The sequence below is a fragment of the Phyllobates terribilis genome, unplaced genomic scaffold, assembly GCF_046119375.1.
Source record: "Phyllobates terribilis strain yellow unplaced genomic scaffold, ASM4611937v1 Scaffold_482__1_contigs__length_1377538, whole genome shotgun sequence".
NCBI lineage: Eukaryota > Metazoa > Chordata > Amphibia > Anura > Dendrobatidae > Phyllobates > Phyllobates terribilis.
In genome coordinates, this window is record NW_027363242.1 from 399,794 (window position 1) to 416,256 (window position 16,463).

A 16,463-nucleotide genomic window follows, 5' to 3' on the forward strand; every position below is an offset into this window, starting at 1 on the left:
GGAGTTGTTTGCACAAAAAAACAATGGATGGTAACCGAGCAGAGCTGAGTGGCCAAACTGTGGTATTAGGCCAAAACTATTGGCTGGGCTAGATGCAGAAAAAAATTATTTTTAATTTGCAACCTGATGGAGGTCAGTATAGATGGACTAATAGAACAAGTCCCACACGCTGCTAGAAGCCCAAATATATTTTCAGAGATAAATGAAGAAAAAAATTATTTTTAATTTGCAACCTGATGGAGGTCAGTATAGATGGACTAATAGACCAAGTCCCACACACTGCTAGAAGCCCAAATATTTTTTCAGAGCTAGATGCAGAAAAAAATTATTTTTAATTTGCAACCTGATGGAGGTCAGTATAGATGGACTAATAGACCAAGTCCCACACACTGCTAGAAGCCCAAATATTTTTTCAGAGCTAGATGCAGAAAAAAATTATTTTTAATTTGCAACCTGATGGAGGTCAGTATAGATGGACTAATAGACCAAGTCCCACACACCGCTAGAAGCCCAAATATTTTTTCAGAGCTAGATGCAGAAATTTTTTTTATTCAATTTGCAACCTGATGGAGGTCAGTATAGATGGACTAATAGACCAAGTCCCACACACTGCTAGAAGCCCAAATATTTTTTCAGAGCTAGATGCAGAAAATTTTTTTATTCAATTTGCAACCTGATGGAGGTCAGTATAGATGGACTAATAGACCAAGTCCCACACACTGCTAGAAGCCCAAATATTTTTTCAGAGCTAGATGCAGAAAAAAATTATTTTTAATTTGCAACCTGATGGAGGTCAGTATAGATGGACTAATAGACCAAGTCCCACACACTGCTAGAAGCCCAAATATTTTTTCAGAGCTACATGCAGAAAAAAATTATTTTTAATTTGCAACCTGATGGAGGTCAGTATAGATGGACTAATAGAACAAGTCCCACACGCTGCTAGAAGCCCAAATATTTTTTCAGAGATAAATGAAGAAAAAAATTATTTTTAATTTGCAACCTGATGGAGGTCAGTATAGATGGACTAATAGACCAAGTCCCACACACTGCTAGAAGCCCAAATATTTTTTCAGAGCTAGATGCAGAAAAAAATTATTTTTAATTTGCAACCTGATGGAGGTCAGTATAGATGGACTAATAGACCAAGTCCCACACACTGCTAGAAGCCCAAATATTTTTTCAGAGCTAGATGCAGAAAAAAATTATTTTTAATTTGCAACCTGATGGAGGTCAGTATAGATGGACTAATAGAACAAGTCCCACACGCTGCTAGAAGCCCAAATATTTTTTCAGAGATAAATGAAGAAAAAAATTATTTTTAATTTGCAACCTGATGGAGGTCAGTATAGATGGACTAATAGACCAAGTCCCACACACTGCTAGAAGCCCAAATATTTTTTCAGAGCTAGATGCAGAAAAAAATTATTTTTAATTTGCAACCTGATGGAGGTCAGTATAGATGGACTAATAGACCAAGTCCCACACACTGCTAGAAGCCCAAATATTTTTTCAGAGCTAGATGCAGAAAAAAATTATTTTTAATTTGCAACCTGATGGAGGTCAGTATAGATGGACTAATAGACCAAGTCCCACACACCGCTAGAAGCCCAAATATTTTTTCAGAGCTAGATGCAGAAATTTTTTTTATTCAATTTGCAACCTGATGGAGGTCAGTATAGATGGACTAATAGACCAAGTCCCACACACTGCTAGAAGCCCAAATATTTTTTCAGAGCTACATGCAGAAAATTTTTTTATTCAATTTGCAACCTGATGGAGGTCAGTATAGATGGACTAATAGACCAAGTCCCACACACTGCTAGAAGCCCAAATATTTTTTCAGAGCTAGATGCAGAAAAAAATTATTTTTAATTTGCAACCTGATGGAGGTCAGTATAGATGGACTAATAGACCAAGTCCCACACACTGCTAGAAGCCCAAATATTTTTTCAGAGCTACATGCAGAAAAAAATTATTTTTAATTTGCAACCTGATGGAGGTCAGTATAGATGGACTAATAGAACAAGTCCCACACGCTGCTAGAAGCCCAAATATTTTTTCAGAGATAAATGAAGAAAAAAATTATTTTTAATTTGCAACCTGATGGAGGTCAGTATAGATGGACTAATAGACCAAGTCCCACACACTGCTAGAAGCCCAAATATTTTTTCAGAGCTAGATGCAGAAAAAAATTATTTTTAATTTGCAACCTGATGGAGGTCAGTATAGATGGACTAATAGACCAAGTCCCACACACTGCTAGAAGCCCAAATATTTTTTCAGAGCTAGATGCAGAAAAAAATTATTTTTAATTTGCAACCTGATGGAGGTCAGTATAGATGGACTAATAGAACAAGTCCCACACACTGCTAGAAGCCCAAATATTTTTTCAGAGCTAGATGCAGAAAAAAATTATATTCAGTTTGCAACCTGATGGAGGTCAGTATAGATGGACTAATAGAATGATGCTATGCCCAAAAGATTTTACTTCACTAGGTGCAGTAAAAAAATTGGTATTCTATACACAGGTGGTATATCTTGCAACACAGATAGGCTGCTCCACTGACTAACACACTCTGCAATAGGCCAAAAAGGATTAGCTTTGCTAGATTCAGCCAAATGCTGTGAAAAAAACTTGCACAGCACTGGCACAGACCTGCCTGGCAAAAACTGATAGGAACTGATGTAACCTAGTCCTGAAAAGGACTCCAATTACAATTAGTCTTTACTCCCACAATCTATCTATTTAAGAGCACAGACCTGCCTGATAAAAGTCGTAGGAAATGCTGTAACCTAGTCCTTAAAAGGACTGCAATCACAACTATTCCCTACTCCCAAGCTATCTGTATATTTGTGCGAAAATTGGCTTGAAATTAACAAGGTATAGCGCACACAGCAACAGCGGTGCCGTCTAACACGCAGCTGCAGCAGTGAGAAAATGGTGGCGACGGGGAAAATGGCTTGGTCTTATAGGGCAAGGACATGTGACATACACTGCCAATCACACATGCCCTTGCTTGTGTGAAAAAAAGCACTTCGCTCCGTGTGTGCGCTGCTGATAGGCTGACAGATTGCACCTCCCCACTGCAAATGCGGGAAAGAGAAAAAAAAATGGAGATCTTCATTGTTCCTGCAGAGATCCATCCCCTGCCCCTCCCCCCGCCCCGCTGTACACTCAAACTGCGTATTAACATTAATTTTCATCATTACTGAGAAAAAATCCAGTTATGATTTTGGTGCACGAACAGTTATCGAACATAACCTCGAACAGCCGAATTTTTCTCAAATTGTTCGTGTTCGCCGACCGGCTCGAACACCGCCCAAAACAGCTTGAATTTGAGATTGGCGAACAGTTCGAGTAGAACAACGCTCATCTCTAGTCAGGATTCCAGCGTGTGTGGAGCATCCTGAGATACCGAACATTGTTCAGTTTGGTGGGAAATTGACGGGAGGATTATTCATTTCCAGGGTATGTGGGGGAGAGGTAAATGTTGTCGTAGGGTAGAGGGGTTTTGGTAATGTGGGTGAGAATAAGATGGGAAGGGGGGGTAAAAGTTAGATGGTGATGGATAGTTATACTGGGGTATGGGTGGGAAATTTGGGTAAAGCACAAGCGGATGTACACTGGGAGGGAAAAATACATTAGGATGAGCAAAGCTTGAATTAGATGTAGGAAGGTTCCATAGGATCATTGGAAAAGACGATACGGGGTTTGGAGATGAAATAATGGATGGCGCAGCAGCTTCTGGTCTGATGGGATGTGTCATTTGTAAGAGAAGGATGATGGTCATCTATAGGCCTGTAGAGATGTCCATGGATAATGAAGGGGGCCAGGTCAAGGTGGTAGATGTCCTGCCTGCTGACCGCCGTATTCTGAAGCTTCATGGCCTCTGGAGGAATCCGACTCACATCCACTGTCCAGAAGTTCCCTTTGGCCTGAGTCTGTTTTGGATCCTTCGGCTCCTGAAATAAAGATTCAATAAATTCAGATAAAGGTTGAAATAAAATTCAAATTTATGCAATATAAAGTCACTACTGTATATAGAGGTCACAGAAGAAATGATTATGGGATAATAACTTTGGTAGAAAACTGGGATCTTGAAGTTTGTTTATAGGAGTCTTTAGGAGGTAACATTTATCAGTAATATTAGAATTGGGAAATGCATTTTTTCTGAAAATGTAATAGTGTTATACCTTCTAAAATAATGTCAAATCCTTTAAAAATGTTATAAAAAAGACAACTAATATTAAGCAGATGAGATTTATGAAATAGAAAATTGTTACTTAGGATATAAATATTTAGTGACATGAAGAAAAATCCTGCCTCATTAGAGAAGAAAAACAGCGCTGTGTGTGATGAGGTTTATGGAGGAGAACCTGGAATCTACTAAGAGAGTCATTAGAGATGTAATTTACCCAATGCACCATTGTGATGATTTTACAATATTAATAAATTTCCCCTTATATGTAAAAACCAGCAATGTTCATTAGAAGAGAATCACTCCAGTTAATGACCACACGGAGTCCTCACCTTTCTGAAGCAGTCGTTAGAGGACAGGTTGTGTCTGACAGAGTCTTTCCATCCTTGGTATCGTCCATTGAAGATGGGGAAGAAGTCGCTGATCTTTTCTAAAATCTGAAGGCCAAAAGAAAAAAAAAATTCCGTTCTGCACATTAGTCAGGGAACCCCATTTACATAAGATCACAAAGTCTTGATTCCATATATAAAGGGAATATCTTTTACCAACTAACACAAAAAGCCCTTTTATCTATTTATTATGAAAGATAATCTTTAATAGTCATATTTGACAAATATAACATACAAAAAGTGCCCGTAAAGTGCCCATAAAAAGTGACCTAGTGCAGGCAGAAATATACATTCATCATGATTAATTTTTCCTATTTTCACACCTTCTTACTGAAGACGATAATCTTTCACTACTTGATATATAATATATAGGTGTGAACTTGAACAAAAAACAGCCTATACATAATAGGTCACTAATCTTAAAAACAGCAGGAGAAGGTTATTGTAGGTGGGACTTATGAATACATATCTATTATTTCCCAAACTGGGGAACCCCATTTATCCTAAATTGTGAATTCTCCTTTCATAATAAGTATGCGTTAAAAATTACAATTTATATGGAGGGAGAAGAACCAGCAATAAGCTTATAATTCTCTAAACCTGGATGTGTCTGGCTGTTATAACATGTAACAGTATATTTCCACAATGCGGGAAAGTCTTGTTATGAAAATTTAGCATTTTTTCTGTGTATATGACTTAAAAAAAATGTAGCAAAACTAAACATGTATCCACTTAGCAGAAGTACAGTCTTAAAAGATTTGTTGTCCCCCGCTAGGTGTCCTAAGTCAATATCCCACTAACCTATTCCTTTATAACATCGTTCTCTTACCTGCGACAGCTTCAGCTTCTTGTCTGGGACACATTGTATCACCAGCGCAATCATGGCCAGGTAAGAGTATGGAGGTTTGGGGTATCGCTGGTAATTCTTCTTCTTTTCCCCAGTTTTCTCCTCTTGACCTGGTGTCATCTTTGGGTCACACTGTGCACTTGTATCCTCTCCTGGACCATCGTCCATTTTGGAGTCCATCTGCAGTATCTGCTCAATACTGAACACGTGGGGTGTTGGCATGTTGATGGTTTCCCAGGGTTGGAGATTTGAGTTTATGTCTCACAGATGCCAATATTAGATCTGATGAGACCCTGGACCAGGGAAGGAGCCTTGATAAATGGTGCTCACCCCACCTCAGGCTTTGTTATGTTAATACCCCCAAAATAAGATGGAGCCCATTGCTGGTAACATCTTAACTGTTATTGAAAGACCTTGATCAATAAAGACAATAGCTGTATGAATACACAAAGTTTCAGTCTTTGGGTGTGATCCATCCTTAAAACATCCTTTGTCATGTATAGCGTGTATATCTATAGTGTATACCATGTGGCCCCTTGTGTATTAACAATTATCAGTCACATAGGTAATGCTGAGGCCAAAAAGGAAATAAACAGCCCATAGGGACAAAAGTTTGAGCCTTGACTGAAGATCTTACCTTTCGTGAGTTTGTATAAATAAAGTCACTTACAGACCAAATTACCAATCATTTCTTTTAAATATATATTGTAATTAATAATCCTGTAAACTAATATATTCCACATTGATGGTTTTGGCTCTTCCCACTCCAACCCATTATTCAATATATTTGGATGAATATATATATATATATTTTATACTTTGTCCTTGGTTTCATCATCTAAGTTTTTCTCCTGCTTCCATCTATAATATTATTAAGGAGGCATTAGATTTTTAATTGGTTGCCGCAGTGTGACTTTTGGATACAATCTTATTACGTCTGACATCCACAGGCTAATGTATAGGTTTTTTTTATCTTTAGTGATTTATAATGTCTTTATTATAAATCACTGAATACTCCATATTATTTAGGGGTGCCACCTGCTCATTTTTATACAGCGATGCAATATACTCATTGACTATGTGAATGGTTACCCCAAACCCTGCAATGGACTAACTTGTAGTATCAGGGGAAAGGGGGGTAAGATGTTCCTAAAGACTGAACCCCTACACCGGACTTTGGAAACTTGAGTTCATGAGGTTCTTTTATTGTTTTGTCTCGTGGTCCCCATTTTCAAGAAAATATTCAGATATTCATCTTTCCCTTGGATAAAATGATAAATGTAATGAATTCTGCCCTCCACCATTGGTATAGGACATTGTTATACACTGTGTGCAGAATTATTAGGTAAGTTGTATTTTAGAGGATTATTTTTATTATTGGTCACCAACTATGTTCTCAATCAACTGAAAAGACTCATAAATATCCAAGCTTAATATTTTTGGAAATTGGAGTGGGTTTTTCTTAGATTTGGCTATCTTTGGAGGATATCTGTTTGTGCCGGTAACTATTACTGTGCAGAATTGTTAGCCAACTTAATAAAAACCAAATATAATCCCATCTCACTTGTTTATTTTCACCAGGTAAACCAATATCAGTGCACAAAATTTAGAAATAATCATTTCTGACATGCAAAAACAAAAAACAAAAAAATTAGTGATGAATATAGCCACCTTTCTTTATGATGACACTCAACAGCCTCCATCCATAGATTCTGTCAGTTGCTTGATCTGTTTTCGATCAACATTGCATGCAGCATCCATCACAGCCTCCCAGACACTGTTCCCAGAGGTGTACTGTTTTCCCTCCCTGTAGATCTCACATTTTATGATGGACCACAGGTTCTCTATGGGGTTCAGATCAGGTGAACAAGGGGCCCATGTCATTATTTTTTCTTCTTTTAGACCTTTACTGGTCAGCCACGCTGTGGAGTAGTTGGATGCATGCGATGGAGCATTGTCCTGCATGAAAATCATGTTTTTCTTGAACGACACTGACTTCTTCCTGTACCACTGCTTGAAAAAGTTGTCTTCCAGAAACTGGCAGTAAGTCTGGGAGTTGAGCTTCACTCTATCCTCAACCCTAAAAGGTCCCACAAGTTCATCTTTGATGATACCAGCCCATACCAGTACCCCACCTCCACCCTGCTGGCGTCTGAGTCGGAGTGGAGCTCTCTGCCCTTTATAGATCCAGCCTCTGGCCCATCCATCTGGCCAATCAAGAGTCACGCTCATTTCATCAGTCCATGAAACCTTTGAAAAATCAGTCTTAAGATATTTCTTGACCCGTTCTTGACGTTTTATCTTATGTTTCTTGTTCAAAGGTGGTCGTTTTTCAGCCTTCCTTACCTTAGCCATGTCCCTGAGTATCGCACACCTTGTGCTTTTTGATACTCCAGTAACGTTGAAGCTCTGAAATATGGCAAAACTAGTGGCGAATGGCATCTTGGCAGCTTCATGCTTGATTTTCCTCAATTCATGGGCAGTTATTTTGCTCCTTTTTTGGCCAACACGCTTCTTGCGACCCTGTTGGCTATTTGCCATGAAACGCTTGATTATTCAGTGATCACGCTTCAAAAGTTTGGAAATTTCAAGACTGCTGCCTCCCTCTGCAAGACATCTCACAATTTTGGACTTTTCAGAGCCCGTCAAATCTCTCTTCTGACCCATTTTGCCAAAGGAAAGGAAGTTGCCTAATAATTAAGCACACCTTATATAGGGTGTTGATGTCATTAGTCAACACCCCTCCTCATTACAGAGATGCACATCACCAGATTTACTTAATTGGTATTTGGCTCTCAAGCCTATGCAGCTTGGAGTAGGACAACATGTATAAAAAGTATCGAAGTGATCAAAATACGCATTTGCCTAATAATTCTGCACGCGGTGTACAATTTAATCTTAATAACTTTTCTCAAGTACATAAGTAAAAGGAATTACAGCCGGCTTGTGTTTGTCATTCCCAAAAAATCCAACCTTCCAGATCTTTGTTTTGAACCATTTGTCGGTGATGTGTTTGGTGAAAACAAACAACCGTTATTTTCACTGAAATAATAGACGATCGATTGTAGAGTGAAAATTGGCCATTTTGGTCTGCTTTCACCTCATGTGACCAACAACAGATATCATAGGACCCTAAAGACCTCCAGACATATAATGTAGGTTACTGCCGAACGAGGCTTTGGCCAATCAGCTATGTCGGCTGTCTGTCCCATGCAAAGAACCTCTTGTTATGCCGAGCATTCCTGTGTTCTCTATGAGAAGGTCACCAAAAGACGTCTCCACCAGTGGGATATATCCAGTAGAAGAAAGCCATTGGCAGTCCGAAATCATTCGTGCCTGATAGACATTCCTCCCCCAAAGTTTATTTGGCTGGTGCCCCAATATATTTCAAGAGTATCGGCCGAATCTTTTGATATCGATGATTGTGGGTAACATGAATCTGATATGTACCGGGGCTTCAGTCATTAAGATGCTGGAAAATGATTTATTCATATCTCCTCTAATTTACATGAACGGGGTTAAAAGTTAATTTTCCAATTTAATAACTATTTAATTTAAGAAAAGCGATTTACAATTTGTAATTTTAAAAATCTAATTTTTTTTTTCATTTTTAGATTGAAACTAAGAAGTTCGGCTCTTCTGGAAACATTTAGAAGAGCGTAATAAAATGTCTTGTATTTGGTATTTCCTATAAACGTACAGTAATACTCCAGAGATTAAATGAAAAATTACTTATTATTAAAAAAATATTTATTAAGAAGTTTATACCCTCAAACACCATTTATAAAGTTAAATGCAACATTTCCGTGTACAATTCAGAAAACAACATATAAAAATGGACCTTGTCTCATTCATTAGGTAATATAAATTTGTAAAAATGTTAATTGTCAATTTAGCAAATTTTACTCTTTAAAATATTAATTTTTATAACAGTAATTTTTGGAATTTGTTTTTCCTTTTTTTCTGTGATTTACTTGAGTAGATTTCTTTTTTTTTAATCATTTTCAGGTTGTCCCTAATGATATGATCAGAGAAATGTGCGAATTCTCACTGATCTTTTGATATTTGCACTTTTACATCAGTCATTGGGAAACTTTGCTTGCGCTAATACTTTTTTTTTCAAAATAGTTATCGCCCTGTGTAGAAAAGAGCCTTGAATGATAATTTCTCTGCAGCTTCACCAGAACCTTTAATTTGTTGGATTTCTTACAACTGATGTGGAATCTTCACCTCTACATGACAATAGTAACAGTAAAGCTGTGATTATTTTCTGTGTAAGATCTTCATATAAATCTACACATTATTTTAGTGCAATTAGATTACTTTTTGCCATTGTCTTTTTTTTTTTTAGCATTTTCATCTGATCTAATATTGGAGGTGTAAAATGCTTCCTCTTAGATGATTGTTACAGAGAATCATAGAATGGAGATGAGAAGCTGCAGGTCATTTAGTAAAAGAACTAAAGAATTACAGAGAATGGCTGAAAAATCATTAAAAATATAATATATTGAAGCTTGTTTTTATTTAATAAAAAGGTAAAAAAAAGAGAATTCTTAGTGGTTGATACTTTTTATTGGCCCCTATAATATACCAGCCGCTTAGAACTCTTATTTTTTCTGTTGTCATAGAATTTAACATTGCACCTAAGGAAAGATATTACTGCACATTCATCATCCAAAAAGTCTAAATGTTAGCAGGAGGGGATTGTGCCTTCCTTCCCTTAAGAGTATCTAAACTTTGGCATTAAATTCTACATCTAATTTTGTCTTTCATTTTTTGCAGATTGGTGGGTTCAGGTCTCAGATCACTCAAAGCTTCCTTGAGAAATGTGGAGACAGAAGACAGGCAGCGTGTGCTTTCTATTTAATACATATTGCGTGCTCCCAAGCAGGAGCTGGGCGCTGCCCTCCTCCTGAGCTAGGCGCTGCCGGCCTCCTGAGCTGGGAGCTGCCGGTCTCCTGAGCTGAGCGCTGCCGGCCTCCTGAGCTGTCCGGTTCCGGCCTCCTGAGCTGTCCGGTGCCGGTCTCCTGAGCTGGGCGCTGCCGGCCTCCTGAGCTGGGCGCTGCCGGCCACCTGAGCTGTCCAGTGCCGGTCTACTGAGCTGAGCGCTGCCGGCCTCCTGAGCTGGGCGCTGCCGGCCTCCTGAGCTGGGCGCTGCCGGCCTCCTGAGCTGGGCGCTGCCGGCCTCCTGAGCTGTCCGGTGCCGGTCTCCTGAGCTGTCCGGTGCCTGTCTCCTGAGCGTGCCGGTCTCCTGAGCTGTGTGGTGCTGGTCTCCTGAGCTGTCCGGTGCCTTTCTCCTGAGCTGTCCGGCGCCTGCCTCCTGAGCTGTCTGTCGCCTGCCTCCTGAGCTGTCTGTCGCCTGTCTCCTGAGCTGTCTGTCGCATGTCTCCTGAGCTGTCCGGTGCCTGACTCCTGAGCTGTCCGGTGCCTGTCTCCTGAGCTGTCCGGTGCCTGTCTCCTGAGCTGTCCGGTGCCTGTCTCCTGAGCTGTCCGGTGCCTGTCTCCTGAGCTGTCCGGTGCCGGTCTCCTGAGCTGGGCGGCTGCCGGCCTCCTGAGCTGGGCGCTGCCGGCCTCCTGAGCTGGGCGCCGCCGGCCTCCTGAGCTGGGCGCCGCCGGCCTCCTGAGCTGTCCGTCGCCTGCGTCCTGAGCTGTCCGTCGCCTGCCTCCTGAGCTGTCCATCGCCTGCCTACTGAGCTGTCCGGCGCCTGTCTCCTGAGCTGTCCGGCGCCGGCCTCCTGAGCTGTCTGGCGCCGGTCTCCTGAGCTGTGTGGTGCCTTTCTCCTGAGCTGTCCGGTGCCTTTCTCCTGAGCTGTCCGTCGCCTGCCTCCTGAGCTGTCCATCGCCTGCCTCCTGAGTGTCCGGTGCCTGTCTCCTGAGCTGTGCGATACCCGTCTCCTGAGCTGTGCAATACCGGTCTCCTGAGCTGTCCGGCGCCGGTCTCCTGAGATGTCTGGTGTTGGTCTCCTGAGATGTACGGTGTCAATCTCCTGAGCTGCGCATTTCTTGGAGGTTTCAAGACTCGGACCTCCCCGATCTGCTTGAAATTAAAGACCAAAATATAGAACTTTCAGTACAATTGTTTAGTTAATCTTTAACAGCAAAATGCACAACATCCTCCTGTTGCTGCCATTTAGGCACTTTTTTATATATGGATATATGTTTCCTTAGAAACCATGATTTAGTAGCCGCTGATATAGTAGTCCTCTTTTTTTTTTCCCTGTTCTATGTTTTTTAAAAAAATTTCAAAACAAATTTTGTATCTTTGAGATGAGAACAACAAAAATAATTAAGAACCCTGAGAGTTCTTTATAGAGTTAATTATAAATCTTTAATAAACATGTCCATTTATATGTAGCTTTTCTTTGTATTTCTCTATCTAAGCGACAGAAAAAAAAAATTTAGCTTAGCACAACCTATGTCCAATAAATGTTCTTGTTTGTCCCTGGCTTATAAACTTCCGTTTTCTCCCAGCACATAATATGGGATTCATCGGGATTTCCTGCTTGATTACTTCTTTAATAGCCTCAATGATTTTCTAATAAATTATAAATCTTTAGTCATTTCCAAGCAAAGTTGATAAATTCTGCAAAAGAAAAAAACTGAAACGCCTCACCGTGTGAATGGAGCTGCAGAGCCTGAAACGCGTCAGATCACAATGATCTTTAAACCTTGAATATCCCTTTTTAAAAAAGATGAAATAAAAATGAAGTTTTATCTATGGATCGGCCAATCCAGTTTTCCTCTGGATACATTCTACATATATCTGGCCACATTTAGGATAAACATTGGTTTTTTTACCTTTTTTTTACTAAGTGAGGTGTAAAATAAAGTTTGCGAATTAACAAACTGGATAAAGCGATGAGAATATTTGTAATATTTGATTGGATTTCCTTAAAAAAATTGTCTAATGACACTTTTACATCAATTTCCCATTTCATTTATGTTACCATAAAACTCAGATGTTTCTCTCCCTGACACGAGAAAGTTGTAGTAGAGGCTGAAGATATTGGGGTATAACCACAGAACAATCCTAAATCTCTCCCTATTGCTCGATTTCCTCCAGATATTTTTAATTTGTAAATTCCTGTGTAATCCAGAATTATAGATATTAACCCCTTTGTGCCCTGTGATATATTATTATGTCATGATGCGGGTATGTTGAGGGCTCAGGCGCTGGTACTGTCTGCGTTATATAACTGACACCTGCTTCTAACCGCAGCGATCAGAGCCAGGTCCGATCAGAGCTTTGTCCGATCAGAACCAGGTCCGATCAGAGCCAGGTCCGATCAGAGCCAGGTCCGATCGCTGCTCATAACTCTTGAACTGTCAATGACCGTGGCAGTTAAGTGTCATCAACAAGATGGGGCCATTCAGACGTCCATTGCTCCTTGTTCATTGCTTGGTGAACTATTGCAGTATGCAGAGAAATCGATCGAATCATCGTAGGTTCAAGTCTCCAAGGGGGAAAAAAATTAAAGTAATCATTTATTTTAACCTCGCTTTTCCCATTTAAGACCTTAACACTGAAGCTTTCACCTTCCTGACCTGAGAGTTGATAACAAAATATACTACCGCGCTCCTAGAAAAGATAATGCACATAAGGTATGGAGCAGAGTAAAGTTATGTGAATATACCGCATAGGATTGTGCTGGACATAAACTGGTGAGCCACCATGGACACGGGTGTGCTCAGTATACCTATGCCATGCTGTAGATATGTCCACTAATTATTAGGACACCCTGAGGAAGAAGGACTATGTCTCCCTTGAAGCTCGTCGGTTTGTGGCCGCACTGAGGTCCCGCAGCCTTTTTGGCAGTGATGTCACACCAGACATGCCCCCCACTCGTGCCGCAGTCTGTCAGCAGCGTTTCTGTCCGGAGCGCGCCACCATTTGAACATCTCCTGACAAACACAGAGAGGGACATCCATGGGACTTTCACTTAACAGAACCTTGCCGTCAGCACTTCGCCGATTTGGGAGCTGCATGACTGTTACCAGTAAGTCCCCACTCACAACAGTCACCGTAACTGTGCTATATTCACTGTCTAGAGCCGCACCGAAGCATTGTCCCTGCGGCTGATCAGGGGACACCTTCATGCACCTTTGATCCCCTAAAATCAATGAATAAATTTTATCTACTTTGGGCATATATTACTTTTTAATAAGTGGCGATATCTAAAGCCACTGGATTGTGCTACCCCACAGCATAGGGATACTGAGCACACCCGAGTCCTTGGTGGCTCACCAGTATATGTCCAGCACAATCCTATGTGGTATATTCACAGATCTGATTTATTTTAATTTTACTCTGCTCCTTATCTCATGTGCACTATCTTTTCTAGTAGCGCATTAATATATTTTGTCACCACCTCATCCACTTTACTGACCGACTAACACGCAGAGCCGGTCCTACTACCAGCAGCTTCACTATGCCAGTACTTTGTGAGCGCCAGTGTGTTATTCTCTCTTTCTAATTTTGGTCAGTATCACTTTATGTGATTTGTGATTTCATTTTTGAAATTTAATGAAAATTTTCAAAACTCTGCAATATTCGAACATTGAATTGTTTTGCCTTTAAAACTGATGGCATTACCACTAAACAGAAACATCTTTCTTTCTTCTTTCACGTGTCTGCTTTACATCAGCATTATTTTTCAGACATATTTTTTTTAGGAATGTAGAAGGGTGAAAAGTTTAGCTGCAATTTTTAATTTTTCCAACAAATTTACAAAGCCTATTTTATTAAGAACAGCCTTACATTTGAATGTAAAAAAATAGTTTTTTTGGCCCCTCAGGGGTTCTGACAATGTGACATGGCACCCCCAAACCATTCCAACAAAATCTGAACTCCAATATGGCGCTCCTTCCCTTCTGAGCTTTGCACTGCGCCTGAAAAGTAGTTTTCGATGACATATGGGGTACTGGCGTACTCAGGAGAAATTGTGTAACAAATTGTATTGTTCTTTTTCTCTCACCAGCCCTTTTAAAAAAAAAACTTGAGGCTAAAGCAACATTTTATTGGAAAAATTATAATTTTCCATTTGCTCAACCTAATGTTATAAAAACCTATGATGCCCTAGACAGTACCTAGAAGGCCAAAAATCATAAAGAAAATCTACAAAGAAAAAAGATTAAATTAGTACATTTTATTGACATAACAAGGGATAAAATTCACTTAAAATGCAGATATGCCAATAGCAGCAGACAGAAAATGAAAAAACACTGAGGGAGACTGGATCTAAGATGCACCACCCAGGGGTGCACTGCATTGCTGGAGGTCCTTTAGCTTTGTAGGTTTTCTACTGTTATACAATTCTGTGAATTGCCTGAATGTTAAAAATGCTCACTACACCCCTAGATGAATTTATCGAGAGGTGTCTTTTCTAGTGATGAGCAGTATGTTCTGTTAACCCTTTCGGCGAGTATGCTCGGGCGAGCACTGAGTAGTTACAGCTGCTCGGTGATATGGTTGAATCGCTCCCGTGTGCATGATTTGCGACTGTTTGACAGCTTTAATACATGTGAGGAATGTGTAAAAAATAGACATTCCTTACATGTACTAAAGCTGTCAAACAGTCGCAAATCATGCATATGGGAGCGATTCAAACATAACACCGAGCAGCTGTAACTACTCAGTGCTCGCCCGAGCATACTCGCCGAAAGGGTTAACAGAACATACTCGCTCATCACTAGTCGTTTCCAAAATGGAGTCACTTGTGGGGGTTTCTGCTGTCTTGGCATGTCAGGGGCTCTTCAAATGGGATATGGTATCCGCAATCTATTCCAGCCAAAATTGGGCTCCAGAATTCAGTTGGTGCTCCTTCCCTTCCAAGCCCTGCCTTGTGCCAAAAAAGTAGTTCACCACAACATATGGTGTATTGGCATACTCAGAAAACAATTGCACAACAAATTATACTGTCCATTTTCTTCTGTTACCCTTGTGAAAATGCAAAATTTGGGGCTAAATGAACATTTTTGCAGGAAACAGTAAAAATTTCACTTTTTTTCTTCCACATTGCTTTAGTTCCTGTGAAGCACCTGAAGGGTTAATAAACTTCTTGAATGTGGTTTTAAACACTTTAAAGGGTGCCTTTTTTAAAATAGTGTCACTTTTGGGTATTTTCTGTCGTATAGGCCCCTAATTTTGTTGGAAAATTGCTGAACTTTTAACCCTTCTAAGTTAAAAAAAAATAATTATGTTTCAAAAAATCTACTGATATAAAGTAGACATGTGATAAATGTTATACATTTATTTGTGAAAAAAATCTGAATTTTGGCAAAAATTTAGCAATTTTCAAACTTATACTTTTATGCCCTTAGATCAGAGAGTTTTATCACACAAAATAGTTAATAAAATATCGACCTAAGTTTATCACTAACATAAAGTGCAATCTGTTGCAAGAAAAGCCTTCTCAAAATCACTGGGATACTTTGAAGTGTTCCAGGGTTATTACCACATAAAGTGACACTGGGGTAAGTGCAGCAACTAAAAAATTGCAAATCTGGGGATTTAATTTCTTTTTTCCATTTCGGCATTCAACTTCTGGGTTATATAGTTTTATATATTGATAGATACAACTTCTCAACACAGAAATACCAAATATGGTTATTTATCTATTTCATTCATGTTTGAACGGGGAAAAGCAGAACTGTTTCTAATTTTTATGGTTTTTGTATCTTTTTTTAGCATTAAATATATATTTTCTTACTTTGCACTGAATGTTTTAGTCCCCTTGGGGCACATAATCCCGCCATTGTTTGATCACTTATTCTATATTATGTAATACTTCAGAATTGTGGTAGATTGTAAAACTCAGTCTCGTACGAAGCCCAACCTGTGGCTGGGCTGCACAGGAGTGCCAATATGGCGGTGACAAAGACCTTCAGCAGACGCTTTTTCTGTTTATTATGTTTGTGGTTTTTCAAGGCAATGTGTATATAATGTTTGCATTTCAACAGCAAGGACAGAGAAGCTGGTCAGAGCTGATGAGAAGATGGATGGAGCTAAATACAGGACAGTCCTGG

At 39.8% G+C, this 16,463-nt stretch overlaps 1 pseudogene; it reads right to left on the reverse strand.

The window, feature by feature from the left end:
• Positions 1-3,461: 3,461 nt before the first annotated feature.
• LOC141229495 (forkhead activin signal transducer 3-like) lies at positions 3,462-5,660 on the reverse strand (annotated as a pseudogene).
• Between the last annotated feature and the right edge of the window lie 10,803 nt (positions 5,661-16,463).